The 21,368-nt window shown below is 46.0% G+C and overlaps 1 long non-coding RNA gene across 1 annotated transcript; it reads left to right on the forward strand.

Moving 5' to 3' along the window:
• Positions 1-1,551: 1,551 nt before the first annotated feature.
• LOC140711123 (uncharacterized) lies at positions 1,552-11,883 on the forward strand. Its single transcript, XR_012092257.1, has 2 exons — positions 1,552-5,832; positions 9,670-11,883. It is a non-coding gene; the product is annotated as an uncharacterized lncRNA (long non-coding RNA).
• The last annotated feature ends 9,485 nt before the right edge of the window (positions 11,884-21,368 follow it).

Consider the following 21,368-nt stretch of genomic DNA (forward strand, 5'->3'; position numbering starts at 1 on the left):
GAAGAGAACAGAGACTTCAGCGAGTCTCCTGGCTGTGTCAACGCCATATCCCTCCTCCATACCGTAATGTGTCTACACCCACCAAGCTCCTAGACGTTGAAGGCAGGCCAGCTCAGAGACGAAACAGCAGTCAAGAAAGAGAAGATGCAGACATGCGTCTTGATTTCAGCTCGAGCGTGCCTCTCTGCCCTGCAGCTGCACAGGCAGAAACCAGGGGCCGTGAGTCTCAGGCAGTGTGTTCGGTTCCTGGCTGGTAATCTTTTGGGAGACCATCCCATACAATTGGTGTTACACTTCTCAAAAAGGAAGTGTGAGTTTTATAGAAAAATCGATTCCGTTTGGGAGAAAGGCCTAATAAAACCACAAAAGGATAACACATTCATACAACAACAAATTCAATTCATCTGTCACAAACTGAAATCCCAAAGCCATCTGGGCACACAGCTGCTTTTCTGAGCTGAAATTCAACTTCAGTTGAGAAACAGGTCAACTTTGCTAAAAAGATTTCTTTTTCACATGCCTCCAATAAAAATTCCTTTCCCTCACTTGTCATTTTCCAGATTTAATGACTCTGTTGGCCTTTCTTTCATTTAGGCTGTGAACACTGACTACATGTCTAATACCGCCAGGACTCCAAGGGAGGCACCCTAGGGAACACAGATGACCACAGCACAGCGACAACCTCAAGGAGCACACACAGGGAAGGCAAGATGATACAATCGAAGACTTCACACAGAAAAGAACTTGGCATCCATACCCCGTCCCATTTCTAGAAAACAACGATGCTGACTTAGGAACATTTACCGAACAGCCTGCAGTGTGGAGGCAGCACGAGGGGGTTCCATGCGGGGAAGAGCACCTTCAGAAGGGGGCATGCAAGCAACGTGGAGGCAGGAGACGCCCCCACGCACAAGGGCCAGCCTGGGGGCCTGCAGAACTGCCCATGCATCTGGGAAGAGGGAGAGAGGACAAGATACTTAAATGCTCCAAAACGAATAGAAGCCTCCCAAGAACCTCCCCCGAAATGGGGCAGGGATTTACAAAAGACCAAACCGAGCATGCGCCAAACCTGACCAAACCTGACCAAACCTGAACATAGCGCCACCAGAGCGAGCTATCAAGGAAGAAACAGGGTCACTAGAAGCCTGAGCCTCTACTCGCAGCTCTGCGACTCATTCACCCTATGACCTTGGTGAAGGCTCTTAGCTTCTGTGAGCCACAAGAGAATCATGGGAAAACAGAAGATATGAAAGTGCTCTACCTTTTTCACAGAACTGCTGAGGGAATAAAATCAGATAACGGATTTTAAAATTCTCTGTGAATTACAAAGCGAAATGCAAACGTATGAAATCATTCCTACCATTAATAACAGTACTGTAAAATTAAGAGAAGAGTTAAGACCACAGCATTTTCCATCCCCCGACTCCCGAGAGAAACAGTGAGTCCAGCTGACGTATTTGGGCAACCCCAGTATCTAGGCTTTGAGAGTCTCAAACAGCTCATGAACTCTGACAGTATCACTCCAGCCCAGTGCTCATGAGGTTCTCCAAGACAGCCAACTGACCTAAAATACTACAGCTTTTTCAGCTGGACTTGAAGCCCTCCAAGCTGACAGCACAGCTAAACAATGAAGAAGAGGTTTTCTGCCACTAGACTCAAAAGTTGGCTTTCGTAGATTCCCATAGAAAGAACATTCAAGGCCAGGCATGGCGGCGCATGCCTGTAATCCCAGCAATTTGGGAAGCCGAGGCAGGAAGATCACCTGAGGTCAGAAGTTCAAGAACAGCCTGGCCAATATGGCAAAGTCCCATCTGTACTAAAAATACAAAAATTAGCCGGGCATGCTGGTGGGCACCTGTAATTCCAGCTACTCAGGAGGCTGAGGCAGGAAAATCCCTTGAACTCAGGAGGTCGAGGTTGCAGTGAGCTGAGATCACGCCACTGCACTCCAGCCTGGGCGACAAGAGCGAAAGTCCATCTCAAAGAAAAAAAAAAAGAAAGAGCATTCTTTTTTGCTGATGTTAAATTTCCTGTGCTTAACACAGAGAAATCATACAACACTGAAATCCTGAAAAACATATCATAAAAAGCATTTAGTGACTGAAAAGACATTCAATATAACCTGCAACAGTGAGTTCCCCTCCTCTTTCCAGCCAGCTCCACTAACGCTGTGACCCTTAACAATGCTTTCACTAACACAGAGGAAAATTAATAGGACCACTTATCCCTCTCAGCTGACAGCTAAACCACTGTTTCTCCCTGGGCTCACTAAAGATGACCTTTACCCAAAACCAGGCTGCAACGACCCTGTAGATGTTGACTAACAATTTCAAAATTCCCATATTCTTTGTCCCCTCCTAAGGAAGATGAACTGAAGTCAGGTGTCTCCAAGTCAGAACTAACAGAGGCCTTAAACATCAGATGGCCCATTCCTTTCTTTGACAACCGGGGGATTTAAAGCTGAGCTTATGGAAGAAAACAGCCTGTTTAGTAACAAAGCGAAAACCAAACCCTAGTCACCCAACCTCTGGTCCAGAACTCCTGCGACATTCCAGCACCCATACAGGATGTGTCTCCCTAACCAGAAACTCTGAAATCCACAACTTTTGAGTGCTGACGTGACGCTCAACGAAACGTTCATTGGAACAGCTCAGACTCTGAATTTTTGAATTCAGGATGCTCAACCAGCAAGTATAATACAAATATTCAAAAATCCAAAAATGTAAAGAAATCTGAGACACTTCTGGTTCCAAGCAGTTTGGATGAGGGATATTCAACGTGCATTTTTTTTTTTTTTCCTCTAATGAAGGAAATTAAAAACGAGGCCCAAGCAAAGTCATTCAATCCATACTAAAGTCATTCAATAGTTTAATTAGTACCCATTTAAAGTTAAGTGCTACCCGCAGATATTTAAAAGGATGAATACATACATGCCTATAATTCCAGAACTTTGGAAGGCCAAGGTGGGAGGATCACCTGATGTCAGGAGTCCAAGACCAGCCCGGCCAGCATGGTGAAACTCCATTTCTGCTATAAATGCAAAAATTAGCCAGGCGTGGTGGTGCACACCTGTTATCCCAGCTACTCGGGAGGCTGAGGCACGAGAATCGCTTGAACCTGGGGGAAGCACGTTGCAGTGAGCCGAGATCACACCACTGTACTCCAGCCTGGACCACAGAGCAAGACTCTGTCTCAAAAAAAAAAAAAAAAGAAAAAGAAAAAAGAAAATTTAAATTGTGTTTTCACATGGAGCCGATGTTCCCAGAACACAAACCCTGCTCTGTGCTCCAAGGGCACACAGGGTGCCCCTTTATCTTAATGCTCACCATATTCCATGGCAGCCATTGGCACGTGTCTGTCCATCGCACTAGACTTCCTGTGCATGAGGCAGGGATCATATATTATTACCTTTCTGTCCCCAGTGTCTGGCCTAGAAGACACTCAGTAAATGATTCCTGAATTAAGTCAGTTACTAAAATATGTTAAACTTGTATTAACAAAATTGATTTAATAAGTTTGCCAATGCAGCGTTCATACCACACAGCTTAAATCTCAATCTGCGGATTTATCTTGTGTTCTGCTAGATTATCACCTATTAACATTCAGAAGGCACCTAGTATGTGCTAGGCATTACTAATTGCTGGGGACCTAGCAGTTACAAAACAACATTCCTTGTTCAAAGACAAGTTCTAGTATAAAGAGGAATAGAAGGAACAGGCTAGATTGATGAGAGAGCTAAGAAAAGGACAGGCTGCCATGGGAAGCACCTGGTCTTGTCTGGATGGTACACAGTTAACAAAGTCTGAGTGCTTCATATAGCATAAGATCATCTCCTCCAAAGAAGCGAATGAAGCTTTGATTCCCCAGTACCAGAAGTCACCATAAAGGTGTGCACAGCCACATGTTTAGTGTAGGAAGTGAAAGCAAACGAACAAACAAAGCTCCAACTTCCAGAGGCAATGGTCCAATTATGAAATCCTCTGGCTACGTTCAATTGAAATTCAAGGTATTCAAGAGGCCAATATTTAAGGGATAAATTAACCCAACCACTTAAAACTAAAGTAGTCAATGGGTAAACGTATAGTACCTTTTACACATTTATTAGCTCTTAATATTTACATTTAAATATGACGACGATGGTGTAATAACTTTATTAACTAGTTATTATGTGTTAGGCACGAAACTAAGCACTTTACACACACATTTACACGATCCTGTGAGATGATAATGACCCCTTGTCATCCCATTTCATAGATGAAAGTCAGGTTTATATAAGCTTAAAAACTTGCCCCAAATGACACAACTACTTAGCAAAACCCAGGCAGCCTGACTCCATAGGCCTTGTTTAAAGAAGTAATATTTATAAACTGTCCAGCACAGCGGTGGTACAAACAAGAGTTCAATCAATGCCTAAAGAGTACTTCATACCCAAAATCGTTTCCCGCCAATCAAACTAGACTTACTCTGGTTCTGCATAACCAACTGTCAAATTATTGTTCCATGAAGAAAAGGTGGAATGGGTAGAGATCAGAATAGAGTGAATAACTGGTCAATGTACTTCATGACAGGTAGTAACAGGATGTGGCATTTAGGCTATTTCCACACTTGTTTGCATAACACTTTTTCACAGTTCTAAAGCACAAGAACCATTCTAAGCTGGTGAAAGCGTAAGGCGTGTCTATGATCCAGGACTCCAATTCACTGTGGATCAGTGGATCTCAACCTTTACTCAACCTTTAGGGTATATCAGAACCACCTGGGGGTTTTTAACAGCACTATAGCTGCCCAGGCTCCATTCCTGCAGATTCTATTTCAACTGGTCTGGAGTAAGCACGCATGTGTTTTTCACAGCCCCCCAGATGCAGCTAGGTTTGCAAACCACTGTCCAAGATGCTCTCACACTTCCACTCCGTTCAACACACACTCACTGAGATTCTAAGCACTATGAATCGGACTAGGTTAACAAGTCAGGCTCCACTCCCTAATAATATTGTCAAAGAAAACAATATCAGAGATTTATTCCAGTCCAAACCAAATAAATTGCCGGGTGAAAAAAATGCCCTGGCATAGTTTGTCATACAAAACAACTTCCTGCGTCTTCCCGGTCCGTAGCCTAGAGACTGACTCTGAGCCATGAGAATTCAGAATCAGGGGAAAATGCCAGTTTGAGGCATCTGCCTGCCAGTTTGAGGCATCTGCCACACTCCTAGCACACCCCCAAAAGCGTCCAGCTACATTTCACATCCACTGTCCTAACAGGGGTCGAAACAGGGAAGAGCAGTGCAATACAGAAAACAGAGCCTGCTGGGCGCCAAAAGGCTGGAGAATTCCAGTCCTAGCCCTGCTACCAATCGGTCTGGTCACTTCTCTCTGGTCCTGGTGTGGCCAACAGTTATGCGCGAGGGTGAGGCCTAAAAACACAGATGTCAGGCAAGCTCCAGCATCCAAAATACATAGAAATTAAAAAGCATTAAGGTGATATCAAGGAAAGTATGCCATCAACCAGAAAAGTAACTGAAGTATTCCTTTTCCCATTCTTAAGAAATCAAAAGTGGAAGCAAAAAATTGAACAATCAGCCTACCAAGTAGACTGGGGCAACAGAATACACTCACGGATTCTGTTCACAACAGCGGGAGTGACAGACCAAAAGGAGAACGGCAGAGCGTCCCTCTCCCCTCTGTCCACTCATGCCACCAGCACGTGAGTGCGTCCACATGCAGCGCCCAGTCTCCTGTTCCACTGACGCCAGCGTCCACTCACCACAAGCCTACTAAGTGCCACATGTGCTAGGATGCTCCCTCATCTCATCACCATAGACGTCCCTGCTGGAGGTGAGTATGTGACAGACGAAAATCACGGAGGCCTAGGGAGGTTGAGACCCGCATTCCCACTGCGGTGAGGGTGTGCTTGAGAGGGACCCCACGGCTGGGCCCTCCATGCCGCTCTCCTCAGTCATCACTCCCAGACCAGAGCAGTGAGGGTGAATTTTCTTCCTCTATTTTCAGCCCCTTGGCTGACCCACCGTTCCCCAGAAAGCTATCGAGTTCTGGCAGCTCTGAGGCCACAAAGCCATAAACGCACGGGACACACAGCCCATCTGTCTCTAACGGGTCTTTTACTTGTCATGCTGGTCATTTCAAAGAGCAGATGGGTTAAGAAAGACTTGGCGAGTTACCACGAAATGACCCCTCCACTCCTTCCTGGGGGAACGGTGACTAGCGAGCAGTCAGGCCGGCTTTCTTCCCCCACTCCCTGCATTCCTGTCCCCAAGGAGCCACAGACATTCCCACCAAATAGAGGCAGGAGACAGCCGCCTCCTTCCTACAGCTGGAGGGGGGAAGGGTCCTCTCGGGCCTTTCTAACTGCATGAAAACCAAACTGTGAGCTGTACTGACCCGGGCCTCACCCATGTTGCAGTCACGTACAACACAGGTGCCCAGTGGTATCATCAGGCAGAACTACGAATGTGCTTTCCATCGTTTTCATACAATGATTCCAGAACCGCTATCCACACAGTTCCACTTCTCACACATACGACGTACTTCACGGATTACACAGCATGTTCACCATGGCCCTCATCTGCTCCTCCCAGCAGCCTTGTGTGATCCCTTGAGTATGTTTTCCCATCTCCATTTCTTAAGAAATGGAGTTTCTGAGGTTATGAAATCAAAACTTTCCCAAGAACATCCAGCTAGTGTTAGAACCAGGATATGAGGGCTTCTGATTCTAGAACCGGTATTTGTGCCACTATTCCACATGGGCCCCTCCAGGGATTTCTGCCTGATCTGAAAATGCAGACAGCAAATCCGTCTCTCTACAGTCCTGGGGTTCCCTATAGACAAGAAGTCAAACTTCTAACAGAAAGCTTATACTTATTTGGAAGGCTACCTGGGATATTTCTTTTAAGTTAGTTTGTTCATGTTTTGGAAAGATTGTTCCAATGGCAATGTGGGGCATGAAGTGTAGAAAGGATTCCATGATGAGACAGAGAAACAATTTGGTGGCTCTTACAACGGTTCAAATGAGGCATGAGGTGCAACCAGAAAGGACAGAGGGAAAATGCATTGGAAAGAAATGCAAAATGAAGTCCACTCAGACCCAGGATGGAAAAAAGGGGAGTAAACATGATGGTGGTTTCTAGTTTGAAAGACTGATGAACAAGGATGTCATTAACTACTACAGAGTGGTATCTGGGGTCTGGGTGCACCAGTTTGTTTAACCATTCACCTGCTGAGCAGTCTCCAGGTTGTTTCCAGTTTCCAGCCTTTATAAATAATGCTGCTATGAACAGATACATATAGGCTTTTGTGTGAACATAAGTCTTCATTTCTCTGGGATAACTGCCCATGAATGTGAGTGCTGCATCCTATGGCAATTGCACATTGAGTTTTTTAAGAAACTGTCAAGCTGTTTTCCAGAATGGCTGTACCGTCTTCCATTCCCACCAGCCAAGTGTGAGTGATCCCGTTTCCCCGCGTCCTCACCAGCATTGGTCTTGTTACTACTTTTTATTTTAGGCATTCTGATAGGTGTATAGTGACGTGCCTTTAGTGTGCATTTTTCTGATAGCTCATGATGTTGAACAGCTTTTCATGTGCTTATATGTTATCTGAAATGTCTCTTCAGGTCTTTTATTCATTTTCAAACTAGATGATTCGGTTTCACTGCTGAATTTGGATAGTTATTTATATATTATAGATATGAGGCCTTTATCAGACATGTGGTTTGCAAATAGTTTCTCCCAGTCTCTAGCTCCCCTTTTCATCTTTATTTTGCATTTTACATTTTAGTCTATGATCCATTTTGAGTTAATTTTTGTACTAGGTATGAGGTTTAGAGAAGAGTTCAGGTTTTTTTCCTATGAATAATCAGGTAGCCAGTAAGTTTTTTTAAGAGACAAGGTCTCACTCTGTCACCCAGGCTGGAATGCAATGACAAGGTCAGAGCTCACTGCAGCCTTGACTCCTGGGCTCAAGTTATCCTCCCGCCTCAGCCTCCTGGAGTAGCTGGGACCACAGGCAGGTGCCACCATGACCTGTTAATTTTTTTAGTTTTTGTAGAGACAGGGTCTTGTGCCATGTTACCCAGGCTGGTGTGGAACTCCTAGGCTCAAGTCATCATCCCACTTATATGGGGCCAGGCAGTAACACATGCCTCTAATCACAGCACTTTGGGAGGATGAAGCAGGAGAATCACTTGAATCCAGGAATCCCAGACCAGCCTGAGCAACAGAGGGAGGCCCTGTCTCTGCAAAACATTTTAAACATTAGCTGGGCATGGTGTTGTACACCTGTGGTCCCAGCTACTTGGGAGGCTGAGGTGGGAGGATCTCTCGAGCCTATGAGGCTGAGGCTGCAGTGAGCCATGATCGCACCACTACACTCCAGCCTGGGAGAAAGTGAGACCCTGTCTCAAAAAAAAAAAAAAAAAAAAAAAAAGAAAAGAAAAACTAGAGCATCACCCATATTAAAGACAGGTATTGTCTTTTTGATAATTTAATTACAGTTATATAATGGACATGTAAAATATCCAGTTTGGAAGTTTGAAAAATACATAACTTTAAGTATTCTTACCTTAAAATTCTGATTCCTACCTATCTCATACTGTTTACATAAGTATCACAATGCCGGGACAACAACTAAAAATGTGTACGAGGGAGCAAACTGAGCATGTATGCCTATTAATTCAGGTATATTTCCCCCTTATTACATAAAAAGGTCATCACGGCAAATCCCTGTGACTGTATCTAAAGCAAGCCTACAGTTTTACTTCTCTGTATTATAAAATGCAAGGCTAAAATTCAAATACTAAACATTTCCTGAAGCCAAGGGTAGTTTACCTAAAATAAATGCCTAGGGTCTATATAAAAAATATGAAAAAGCTAGCTACTTCATAGTCATTCCAATCTAAGTTCAGTTTTTTCTTTTTTAATTGACACATAATTGTGTACTGTACATATGTATGTAGTACACATGGTGATGTTATAATACATGTATTGTAGGTGATCAGCATAATTAGCATATCCACCATCTCAAACATTTATCATTTCTTTGTGTTGGCAACGTTCAATACCCTTCCTCCAGTTATCTGGAAATATATATATACACACACACACACACACATTTTTTTTTTTTTGAGACAAAGTCTTACTCTGTTGCCCAGGCTACAGGGCAGTGGTGTGATCTCAGCTCACTGCAACATCTGCTTCCCAGGTTCAAGCTATTCTCCTGCCTCAGCCTCCCTGGTAGCTGGGATTACACAGGCACTCACCACTATGCCCAGCTAATTTTTGTATTTTTAGTAGAGATGGGGTTTCACCACGTTGGCCAGGCTAGTCTCAAACTCCTGACCTCAGGTGATCCACCCACCTCAGCCTCCCAAAGTGCTAGGATTACAGGCATGAGCCACCGCGCCCAGTCTGAAACTATATATTCTTGTTAACTATAGTCATCCTATGTTATAGAACACTAGAACTTATTCCTATCCAGCTAGAATTTTGTATCCTTTAACACATTTCTCCCTATCTCCCTCTTCCCCCACCCTTCTCACCCTCTAGGATCCTCTGTCTACTTTCAACTTCAATGAGATCCACTCTTTTTTGCCTTCCACATAAGAGAACATGTGCTGTGTAACTATCTGTCTCTGGCTTATTTCATAATATCTTCCAGTTCCATCCACATTGCTGAGAATAACAGGACTTCATCTTGTGTTATGGCTGAATAGTATGCTACTGTGTATAAAGACCACATTTTCTCTATCCATCATCTGCTGTTGGACACCGAGGCTGATTCCGTATCTTGGCTATGGTGAACAGTGCTGTAGGAAACAGAGGTGCGGATGCCCCTCTGACACTGATTTCCTTTTCTTTGGGTATCTACACTGTAGTGGGACTGCTGGATCACACTATAATTTCATTTGCAGTTTTCTGAGGAACCTCCATACTGTTTGCCATAGTGGGTGCCTTAGCTTACTCTTACTCTTTCTCTTTTTTCTCTTCGAGACAGAGTCTCACTGTTGCCCAGGCTGGAGTATAGTGGTGTAACCTCGGCTTGCTCACTGTAGCATCTGCCTCCCAGGTTCAAGTGGTTCTCATGCCTCAGCCTCCTGAGTAGCTGGGATTACTGGCACCCGCCACTGCACCTGGCAAATTTTTGTATTTTTTTGTAGAGATGGGGTTTCACAACATTGGCCAGGCTGGTCTTGAACTCCTGGCCTCAAGTGACCCACCCACCTCAGCCGCCCAACAGTGCTGGGATTACAGGTGTGATCCACCGCTCCCAGATAATTTTTGTGTTTTTAGTAGAGACGGGGTTTCACCATGTTGGCCAGGCTGGTTTCAAACTCCTGACCTCAAGTGATCTGCCCGCCTCCGCCTCCCAAAGTGCTGGGATGTCAGCGTGCGCCCCACGCCCAGCCAGCTGCTCTAGTTTACACCCCCCTACAGTGTGTAAGAGCTCCCTTGTCTCCATATCCTCGCCAGGATTTTTTGTCTTTTTGGTAATACTCATCCTGACAGGTGAGATGATACCTCACTGTGGTTTTGATTTGCATTTCTCTGATTATAAGTGATACTAAGAATTTTTCTCACATATTTTTTGGCCATTTGCATGTCTTCTTTAAAGAAATGTCTGTTCTGTTGGGTGTGGTGACACAAACCTGTAAGCCCAGTACTCAGAACGCTAAGGCAGGAGGACAGCTTGAGCCTAGACCAGCCTAGGCTGCATAGTGAAATCCTAGCTCAAAAAAGGAGGAGGAGGAGGAGGAAGAGGAGGAGGAGGAGGAGGAGTAAGAAGAAGAAGAAGAAGAAAAAGAAGAAGAAGAAGAAGAAGAAGAAGAAGAAGAAGAAGAAGAAGAAGAAGAAGAAGAAGAAGAAGACGACGACGACGACGACGACGAAGAAGAAAAAAGAAATAGCTTTGTCTGTTCAGCTTTTTGACCTCCAAAAATTAACAGCCCATTTTGGAATCTGATGACCTGCCTGATTCAGAGACAATCTGTGTTTGGTTCTACTCTGCTACTTCCTATGTGACTTTGGGAAGTTCCCTTAGCCACTTTGAGCTCAACTTCCTCAACATTAACCAGGAATAAGTGCCACCTGCCTCTGCTGGTTAACGCTGAGGACTGAAAGGAGAACCTCCAGAACGCCACTTGACAATGCCACCTGATGGAAGCCCCTCAATGCGGGGCTGGTAGGATCATCTGAAGCTAAGTACAACTTTCCTTTCCACTTTCCCAGGCTCATTCTGCATACGATTAGAAAGGAATAGCGAATAAAGGAAACCAAAATACTTGCTTAATTTTTTATAAGAAATTTTTAAAAAGTGGGGGTGGTGGAAAAATAGGAGGGAGACGAGGGGAAGGAAAAGCAGCCGGTCACAAGTTCTAGTCCAGAGCTCATCCCCGGCCTCCTCACTCAGGCAATCACCAGTCCCCACCTCCTGGGGAGGGGTACTTTCTCGGCGGGCTTCACCCACATGGAAGGCACTGCCACAGGTGTTCAGAAACCAGGAGCACCTTGAAATGGGCAATGTGCTTTGGGTAGGAGACCTACAATTTCCTCAAAGAAACCACGGCACAAAAGTGACCCACATAGGAGGTAACCAACGGCTGTAAATACTTGGTGGCAAAAACTGATGTCATACCTTGTGTACAGGAGACACACACCAAATAAAACTTGCCAAAATAGCAGAGAAAAAAATACAGCAGACATCCAGTACCATTCTGTTACAGAAATATTTATATCCCAAAGCCAGGGACCTCTCTGGAACACTGCCTTTATTTCCATGTTTCATGGAAGATGTTTGAGTGCACTCACGTGTGTCTCAACAAACTTCCAGTCCCTGCTCTAAACCCTGTGGCTCCTCAGCAAAACCCAAAAACAAGTATCCGTTTTCCTTCCAAATGGGAAATTTCCTGACCTAACGAAACCAGCATCAAATCCACTTATTATGAGATAGCTGATTACAGGCGAAGCCCTCTAGTCCCAGGATGACTCCCCTCCTGCAGGAGCGGGAAGGATGGCCATAGCACTGGCCTTCCAGACCACATCTCCAGGTAGTTCGAAACCATGGCTGCTCAGGTGAGCCATGATAAAAATCTTAACCAAGTATCTCTGAAAAGTGTACATGTCAAGAGCCACACCTCGAACCAGACTCAGCAGAAATGGACGTTGCAAGGTTTGTTCAGAGACCTCTTCTCCATACCCCCTCTCCCCGGGACCTCCCTCCTTGCACTAGGGGTCCAGGGCCAATGGACCGCTCCCTTACCTCTAGCCCAGTGCATTTTCAGGAACAGCTCCCAGACTGTACCAGACCCTGAAATGTATTCACTGAATGCACTATTTCTTCAAATGATCATAAATCACCTGACTATAACAACAATTGTTTTAAAAGTTTTCTCTCTCTCTGTTGGGAATCGTGCCATGAGTTTGAGCAAGCAGCTTTGCTTCTCTCTACTGCAATCCTATCATTTGCAAAATGTTAACAATTACTGTGTTCACCCATAGCATTGTTGTAAAAAGCCTTAAGATCCACTTCATGTAGTCTGCCTGGAGCACAGACCCTGTCATATGGCAAACGTCCACTGAAGGTGAGTTATCTGTAGCTATTAGTACCTAGCACTCCAGCGAACAAAAGGAGTCGATCAGGTCTCATCGTATCACCATGAAAGGATGTCCATGTAGACTGCGCAGTGGGAGTAGGGGGACTCAGTGTTTATCAGGTACTATTTTGTGTTTTACAAAGTGTACATATATATTTGTAGGTACACTGGAAAAGATCTGGAAGGAAATACACCCAGTGTTAATAGTGACTACCCCAAAGACACATTCATCCAAACAAACAGAAAAACACTCACTATCTTTCTGTCTTCCATATCATTTGAACTATTTTCAATAAGCATCTATGGCTTTTGTAAAGTTTTTGAAAGGAATTTATTACATTTTTTTCTGGAGAAACAAGCAGGAGCATGAGAAAGGTGGAAACAGAAGGTAAAATGGAATGGGACTCAATGGAATTGAGTCCAAGCCAGGCTCAGCAGGCACACGAACCACACACCTCTCACTACAACTCAACACCAGCTCTCTCTTCTCTTGATCCAATGGCCCAAGACTTAGAGATAAAATGTTTATTGTGATCACATCAATCACACCACGGAGCTTGGAACCACCCTTCAAACTCCTCTGGTTCTGTGTACCTGCCCAGGGCTGTTAGCTTTCCTCCTGTGTCTTTGGCTGGCCTGTAATCCCCTAGTGGTGGAAATGCACCCTGACACTTAGCCATCATCCCTACAACACTCAGCACCGCATAGAGACCAGGGCAGTGATGTCCACTCGGACTGTGATTCTACTTATAAAGCAAAGGACCAGGGACCAGATGCGATTTGTCTTTGGTAACTCACCAGCTGTTGCTGGAACCAGAACAAACTCGGGTCTCCCGATGCCCAGAAAAGAACTAGTGCCTCTCCCACTAGAAAAGTGATGAAAATGTTTTGCTTGCTGTGAAAAGATGTACTACTGGAGAAGATGGGTGCAAGTTCTCATGGAGGCACTCAGCCCAGATCACCAGGAAACAGGGCTGCAGGATGAGACACTCCGCCCAGATCACCAGGAAACAGGGCTGCTGGATGAGACACTCGGCCCAGATCACCAGGAAACGGGGCTGCCAGATGAGATACTCGGCCCGGGTCACTAGGAAACAGGGCTGCCGGATGAGACACTAAGCCCATCCACCGGAAAGGAAATCTGGCAGGGCAGTGGAGGGAAATTCACACAGCCCAAGGACAGCAACAGCATGAACAAAACAAGAAATACCTGACTGGAAAGCCATAGCCTGGCTAGCAAATTCGAAACAGAGCCACAGTCCTAGCAGCACACATCACTGCAACACAGAGCTTCAGTCAGTGTGCGCACACTTTAAGTAGAAATGTAAAATGTCCATGTTTTTGGAACAAGCGGGCTATTTTTGTGTGTGTGTGATGTCAAAGAAAACAGCTGAGAAAAAACTGTTGGCAAGGAAATAGAAATAGGCGCCCTTACACATTGACAGTGAGATAACGGTATGGCCCTAACGGAAGGAAATCCGGCAACACCCATCAATATTTAAAATGTGCAGAACCCTGGATCCCACAATTCCATTTCTAGCAATGCATCCTATGAACATATTCACGCAAATATGCAAGAATTATGTACAACTCAGCATTGATTAATCCAAACGGTTGGGAACAACCTAAATACTTAGCAGTGGGGAACTGGTGGAGAAACGTTTTTATCTTATGCCAACATCTGTGTTTTTAAAAACAAGACACATAGGCTGGGCACGGTGGCTCATGCGTGTAATCCCAGCACTTTGAGAGGCTGAGGCAGGTGGATCACGAGGCCAAGACATCCAAACCATCCTGGCCAACATGGTGAAACCTCGTCTATACTGAAAATACAAAAATTATCTGGGCGTGGTGGAGCACATCTGTAGTCCCAGCTACACAGGAGGTTGAGGCAGGAGAATCGCTTGAACCCGGGAGGCGGAGGTTGCAGTGAGCCGAGATCACGCCAGCCTGGTGACAGAGCAAGACTCTGCCTTGGAAAAACAAACAAACAAACAAAAACTGGCAACAGTGGTCACAGGCCAGTGATGGGAGTAGGACTGCCTTTCACTCTCCAGTACGTTTTGAATGTCGTTCATATTACATATTCAAAATATATGGCTACAGCAAATATTTTCAAAGTAACTATGAAAAACTGGGAAAATAATATCTAACACACAGAACTGCTGTATAATTAAAGGATGAAAAACAGGCACTATCAGAGTTCAAAGGAAGAAAGATTAATTCTAGCTTGGATGTCAGAGCGGGGATTGTGTAAAGGAAGTGAGTATTTCAAGTCTTGAAGGATGGAGAAGATTTAAAGAGGCAGAAGTGTGGCGATGATGTCCCAGATGGAGATAAGAACATAGGCGAAGACCATAGCCCAGATGGAGATAAGAACATAGGCGAAGAACATGGCCCAGATGGAGATAAGAACATAGGCAAAGACGATGACGAGATGAGAAGGTATAAATTCTAAGTGCAGCTCTCAGGCTGGGCTTCAGAACAGGGCTTAGGCAACAAGCTGGAGTGCAAGGCTGATGGCGGGAATGGAAACACTGAAACTCAAACTTGCATATCACGCCCTGATCATGAGCCTTGAATGCCAAGCCAGGGAACCCGTCCTTGATCTTAACAATGAAAAATCACTGGGCCAGGTGTGGCGGCTCATGCCTGTAATCCAGTGCTTTGAGAGGCTGAGCGAGAGGACTGCTTGAGGCCAGGAGTTTGAAACCACTCTGGACAACACGGCAAGACTCTGTCCTTACAAAAAATTTAAAAATTAGCTAGGCAGGATAGCACACCTGTAGTCCCAGCTACTCAGGAGGCTGAGGCGGGAGGATCACCTGAGCCCAGGAATTTAGGGTTACAGTGAGCTGTCATGGCACGCCTGCATTCCAGCCTGAGCAACAGAGCAAGGGCATGTCTCAAAAATCAAATCAAATGAAATAAAATCACTACAAGTTTGTATAGACATAAAGTATAAAATCATACCATATATGATTTAATCCAGCTATATAATATAAATTAGAAGGGGAAAAGAGAAATTAGGAAGCTATTATAAGAAAACAAGACTCAACTAAGACATGAGCAAAGGCCCTCGGCTCACAGTGCTATCTTTATATAAAGGAATGAACTACCACATTTATTTTCATGGCATCACCAATTCAGATACAGGCTACAGTATTCTGGAACCATCTCTGTATCAGTCAAATCAGATGGCCATAATACCGTAGGCAAATACCATCAAAAACACCATAGGCTGTGTGGTTTAAGCATTAGTTTATTTCTCACAGCTCGGGAGGCTGGAAGTCCAAGATCAAAGTGTCGGCCAACTCAGTTCCAGGACAGGGACCTCTTCCTGGCTTGCAGACAGCCATCTTTCTTCTTGTTTCCTCACACCAGGGCAGTGCGAGCTCTCTGCTTTCTCTTTTTATTTTTGAGAAAGTGTCTCACTCTGTCACCAGGCTGGAGTGCAGTGGCACAATCTCAGCTCACTGCAACCTCCGACTCCCTGGTTCAAGCAACTCTCCTGCCTCAGCCCCCCGAGTAGCTGGGATTACAGGCACCTGCCACCACACCCAACTAATTTTTGTATTTTTATAGAAACAGGATTTCAGGATGGTCTCAATCTCCTGACCTCGTGATCTGCCCACCTCGGACTCCCAAAGTGCTGAGATTACAGGTGTGAGCCACCACACCCGGCCTGGTTTCTCTTCTTCTAAGGGCACCAATCCTGTCAGACCAGGGCCCACGCTCATGACCTCATCTAACCCTAATCACCTCCCAAAGGTCCTACCCCCTAATACCATCACACAGGCAGTTAGAGCTCCAGTACAAGAATCTGGGGGAGACATAAACATTCAGTTTATAACAATGTCTTTTCAATCCTGTTGAAAAAAACAACCAAATGAGTAGGCGACAAAGTACCTCATATGTAAACAAGTCAGGACTTTTCATATTTCTGCTAACACATTTAGGTCAATTTAAAATGTCTGATAGCAAGAGTCAGAAGCAGAGATAAATGAAAGTTAGTTACTCTGCATTTTAGGCCCACATTGAGCTGTCTTCCAATGACATTGTGGCACAAAGAACACTGCTTTCTATTCCTGGTTTTCCCTGTATTTCCCTGTATTTTTCTGTATTTTAACTGGAAAATTTCCCTGTATTTCTGTTTATCTCTAAAATCACTTGGTTGACTTAGCAGACCTCCAAGGTCCCTTCCATTCACAAATTCCACAAATAACTTCCTACCAACAGAGGCTACACAAATAAACTACACTGACGAAGGGGAAAGGTAACACTAGCAAACAATGAGATACACACAAGGTAAGACGTATAGAGAACTGGATCAACCACAAACTGGTGGACGATGAGCCGGCGGTGCATAAAAACACATTCCCTAACGATGGACAGAGAGGCAATGGCGCCGAGGTAGTATTGTTGAAGATTTCCTCTTTTAAATCTTCAAGATAAATGGCCCCATTGTTTATATTCATTCTGATTCAATGTGAATGTGAAAACTTCCTCCAAGGGACACAGACATCTAAAATCTTCCCAATGTATCCAATTTGTCACTTGATATTTTTACTGACAAGAAAAATGAGGGACTGAATATACAAACAGACCTTGCCTGATCATATGTAGAAAGACAGAACTCAGATCACAACCTGTAGCTGCCCACCCAGGAAACCAATCCCCTATCTACAGTCAACAGCCAGGAGGCCAGCCAGGCTAGCACATCAGACAGGAAGCCAGACGGCTCTCTCTCCACAACCCAGAGACTAAACCACAACTCTGTCCCAGGTGACCAGGACTTGACTCAAAACTGACAGCCACCCTAATTTTGGCCCATGTTTCCAGTTAGGATCATTCAGAGAAAGCCAAATATGCCCCTAACCAATCACATAGGACACCCCACTTCTGCACAGCCGCCTCCAGCCCCCACAACAGCCTCCACTGGGAGCCGTTCTTTCCATCCTGAAGCTTCCCCACTCCTCATCCGCCACTCACTTGCATGTCAGTCCCTGCCACACGCAAGTGACGGTGCCGACTCTCTTGCCACAGCAGCTCTGAGAAAGTCGCCTCTGCCTGTCTCATGTGGGTGGCCTTCCTTCATTTTCCTCAAAGAATAAGTCTTAAATGAGGGGCTTCTCTATATGGTCAAGCTACACAATTCAGAAGCCCAGCATGGCAGATTCCAAGCCTGGAAAGACCATACACCCCTCAGGTGCTCTTTCCACAAAACACAGCTTCCTTGAGTTCTTCAGTCACTCCGACCAACCAGGGAAGGAACCACGTGTTATGGAAAGATCAAGGGCCTTGAAGTCAAACTTCTGAGTTCATCCAGTACTTCATCTTTCAACTTAAGAAATTACATGGCCTTGGCCAGGCTGGTGGCTCGCATCTGTAATCCCAGCACTTGGGGAGGCTGAGTTGGGTGGATCACCCAAAGTTGGGAGTTCAAGGCCAGCGTAACCAACACAGAAAAACCCCATCCCTACTAAAAATACAAAATCAGCCCGGCGTGGTGGCGCATGCCTGTCATCCCAGCTACTCGGGAGGCTGAGGCAGGAGAATCACTTGAACCTGGGAAGCAGAGGTTGTGGTGAGCCGAGATCACAACATTGCACTCCAGCCTGGGCAAGAAGAGCAAAACTGTCTCAAAAACAAAACGAAACAAAACAAATGATGTGACCTTGAACAATTTTCTTAACTTCTCTAAGCCTCTATCTTCATCTTCAATAACATAATTTTACCTCCAAGATTGCATTAAATGGAATCCCACATGTAAACCAGCTGGCAAATATTAGGGGCCCTACAGCTGTGCGCTGCTACTGCCGCCCCACTTTACCCCAAGGGAGAAGCGCAAGATGTCCAGAAAAAGCCTGTTGATCCCTACACCTCAGCATCCTGTGTTCACACAAGGCGCAGTGGCATCCAGACTTACCGGGGTCACCCAAATACAAGACATGGTTTGATTTTTCAACTTAGGTACACATGGCTTCTAACGTTCACCATATGTGATCCATAATTTAGAAGAGATTTTCCTACACTACCCTGTGGTTCTATTTTAGTAGACTTAGATGTGCCATAATAGCTCACTCTCTTAAGCCCTCTTCAGTATCAAAAACAAAACTTTCATCTGTAACACAGTCATCAACAGTGAAAGTGGAAAAGGCACCTATGAGTCAAAATGACCCTCTGCCCCGCCCTGCCCCACCCTACAAAAAGCTGTTCAGGAGGATTTGGGCTGCTTATGAGAACGCTGTCTGTATTCCCAGGGACAGACAAACGCCTACCCTGGTTAGAAGCTGCGCTGCTCAGCCTCCAGGGTAGAAAGTGCCCAAACCCTCTACCCAAGGAGAAGAGAAGCAAATGGGGTGGCTAGGTTCCAGGATGTGGACTGTTTAGTGTGGTTTCTGCAGTCCAGGTCACCGCCATGGGTGAAGCTCTTCCTTCCTTCTTTTCCACCCAAGTGGCCAAGGTCCTACGGCTGCTGTAGGGCCTCTTCCCTATGAGTCAGCCCAGCCATTCCCCTTCCCTTTCCTTCTGTTTTTTTGAGACGAAGTCTCGCTCTGTCACCCAAGCTGTAGTGCAGTGGCATAATCTTAGCTCACTGCCACCTCTGCATCCCGGGTTCAAGCAATTCTCTTGCCTCAGCCTCCCAAGTACCTGGGATTACAGGCACCCGCAAAAACGCCCAGCTAATTTTCATATTTTCAGTAGAGACGTAGTTTCAACTTGTTGGCCAGGCTGCTCTCGAACTCCCGACCTCAGGTGATCCACCTGTCTCGGCCTCCCAAAGTGCTGGGATTACAGGCATGAGCCACTGCGTCTGGCCGAGTCAGCCCAGCCATCCTGACTTTTTGTTCTGGTAAAATTACTCTCTTCTACATCTACCTTCCAAGTAGCTAAATCAGAGATCTGGCCCTTGGGGCAGGCTTGAAGAATCCCTGTTTTTGCTCCTCAAGAGGTCCTACCAGGGTCTGGGACAATTCCAAGACTTGTGTTCTGAAAGAGGAAAGAAACCTCACATACACGGCTCTCGCAGAGCTCAGGCAAGGCTTGGGAGGGCCCTAAGGTTTGGGTGTGCCATCTATGATAACAGCTAAGAGATCTGAAGCCAGCTGTCTGGGTTCAAACCTCAATTCCAACAGCACTGGCTGTGTGATGTTAGACGACGTCCCCAGGCTCGCTGTGGTTCAGTTTCCTCACTGTAAAAGGACCACAATAAGAGAGTTGCTCTAAAAGTTAAGTCAATTGGTGCATATAGGGTATTCAGAATAATGCTTGGCACATGGGGGAGTTCAATAGACACGTACTGAACAGAGTAACTTAGCAATTACTAAATATACTCATGCAGGCCAGGCGCGGTGGCTCACGCCTGTTATTCCAAAACTTTGGGAGGCTGAGGCGAGAGGGTCACTTGAGCCCAGGAGTTTGAGACTAGCATGGGCAACACAGCAATATTCCATCTCTAAAACTGTGTGTAACATACATGTATACATACACTCAAATGTTCACAGTGTATTTATAGTATACAAAATAGCTGGAAAACAGACTTAACTATTCACAATGGTTACTTCTAGAGAAGGGGAAATGCAAATTTCAGCTTTTTACCCCACACATATATTCTTGTATCATCTGAAATATTTAAGCAAATTGTATGTATAAATTTGCCCCGAAACACATAGCAGAACAATGTAGTTTTCACTCAAAAATCTTCAAATCATGATGGAATTGTCCTGTGAAAGTAAAGTTATAGAGATGAAAAGCCTCCCTCCAGCCTAAATGCTCTTTCATATGACCTATATTACACAAACCAATGCAGACACCCCAATCCTTTCCCCACTGTCATAAGAATTTTTCAGTGAACTGCGTTCCCCTTTACAAACTAGATGATAGTTACAGTTACCAGGCAAGAACGTGGATCCAGTTCTGCTTTTTCAAAGGCCAATGTTTCTCCCATAATAGCAATGCATTCTTCAACCGGTCAACTGCCCCCAACACCTGAGCTCTCTGTTGTACACAACTCAAGGAGGCCTGGGAGAAAACAGGTGCAAATTTCACTTAGTAACAACACATCCCGCCTGATTCCTCTGCTGGGCTAGTTCTCAAGTCGTCCTTTTCTAAGCTTTCATTCGGCTCTACCACACGTACCTAGGCTGGGTAAAACACTTGACCAGGTTTTTTTTTTCGAGACGGAGTTTCACTGGGTCGCCCACGCCGGAGTGCAGTGACGCCATCTCGGCTCAGAAGCCAGCGCCCGGGTCCATGCAGCCCCCTCGGCGGCAGACGCGGGGAGCCGGGGAGCAGAGGGGACCGGCCCCTACCGGCAGGGCGACCGGGACCCCCGCGCGGGCCCACGCGATATCGTAGCAGGCGCGAAGCCCCCGGTGCCACCCGAGGCCGAGACAAAGCCCAGGCGCAAGGACCCCGGATCCCGACCTCGGACCCTGCGGAACCCAGCTCGGAGCCGCCACGCCCGGGGCAGAGACCCCCGCCCGGTCCGGAGACCTCGTTTCCCGTTCTCACCTCAGGCCGCCGCCTCGGAGCGCTGGCTCCTCGCCGCGGCGCCTGGGCCTACTGGAGCGCATCTGAGCAGCCGACAGAGCCGAGGCAGCCTCAACCACGGAGCCCCGGGGCGGTGCCGCTGCCGCCGCTTCAGCCCGTGTTCCACGCTCAGGATCCGGCTGGGATCAAGGAGCTGCAGCTGTCGCGGGGCTGCGGCCGGAACACACACCATGCAGGTGCACAGGGCCCCGCCTGCCGCCCGCCGCCTCGC

The sequence above is a fragment of the Chlorocebus sabaeus genome, unplaced genomic scaffold (assembly GCF_047675955.1).
Source record: "Chlorocebus sabaeus isolate Y175 unplaced genomic scaffold, mChlSab1.0.hap1 unalloc_scaffold_159, whole genome shotgun sequence".
NCBI lineage: Eukaryota > Metazoa > Chordata > Mammalia > Primates > Cercopithecidae > Chlorocebus > Chlorocebus sabaeus.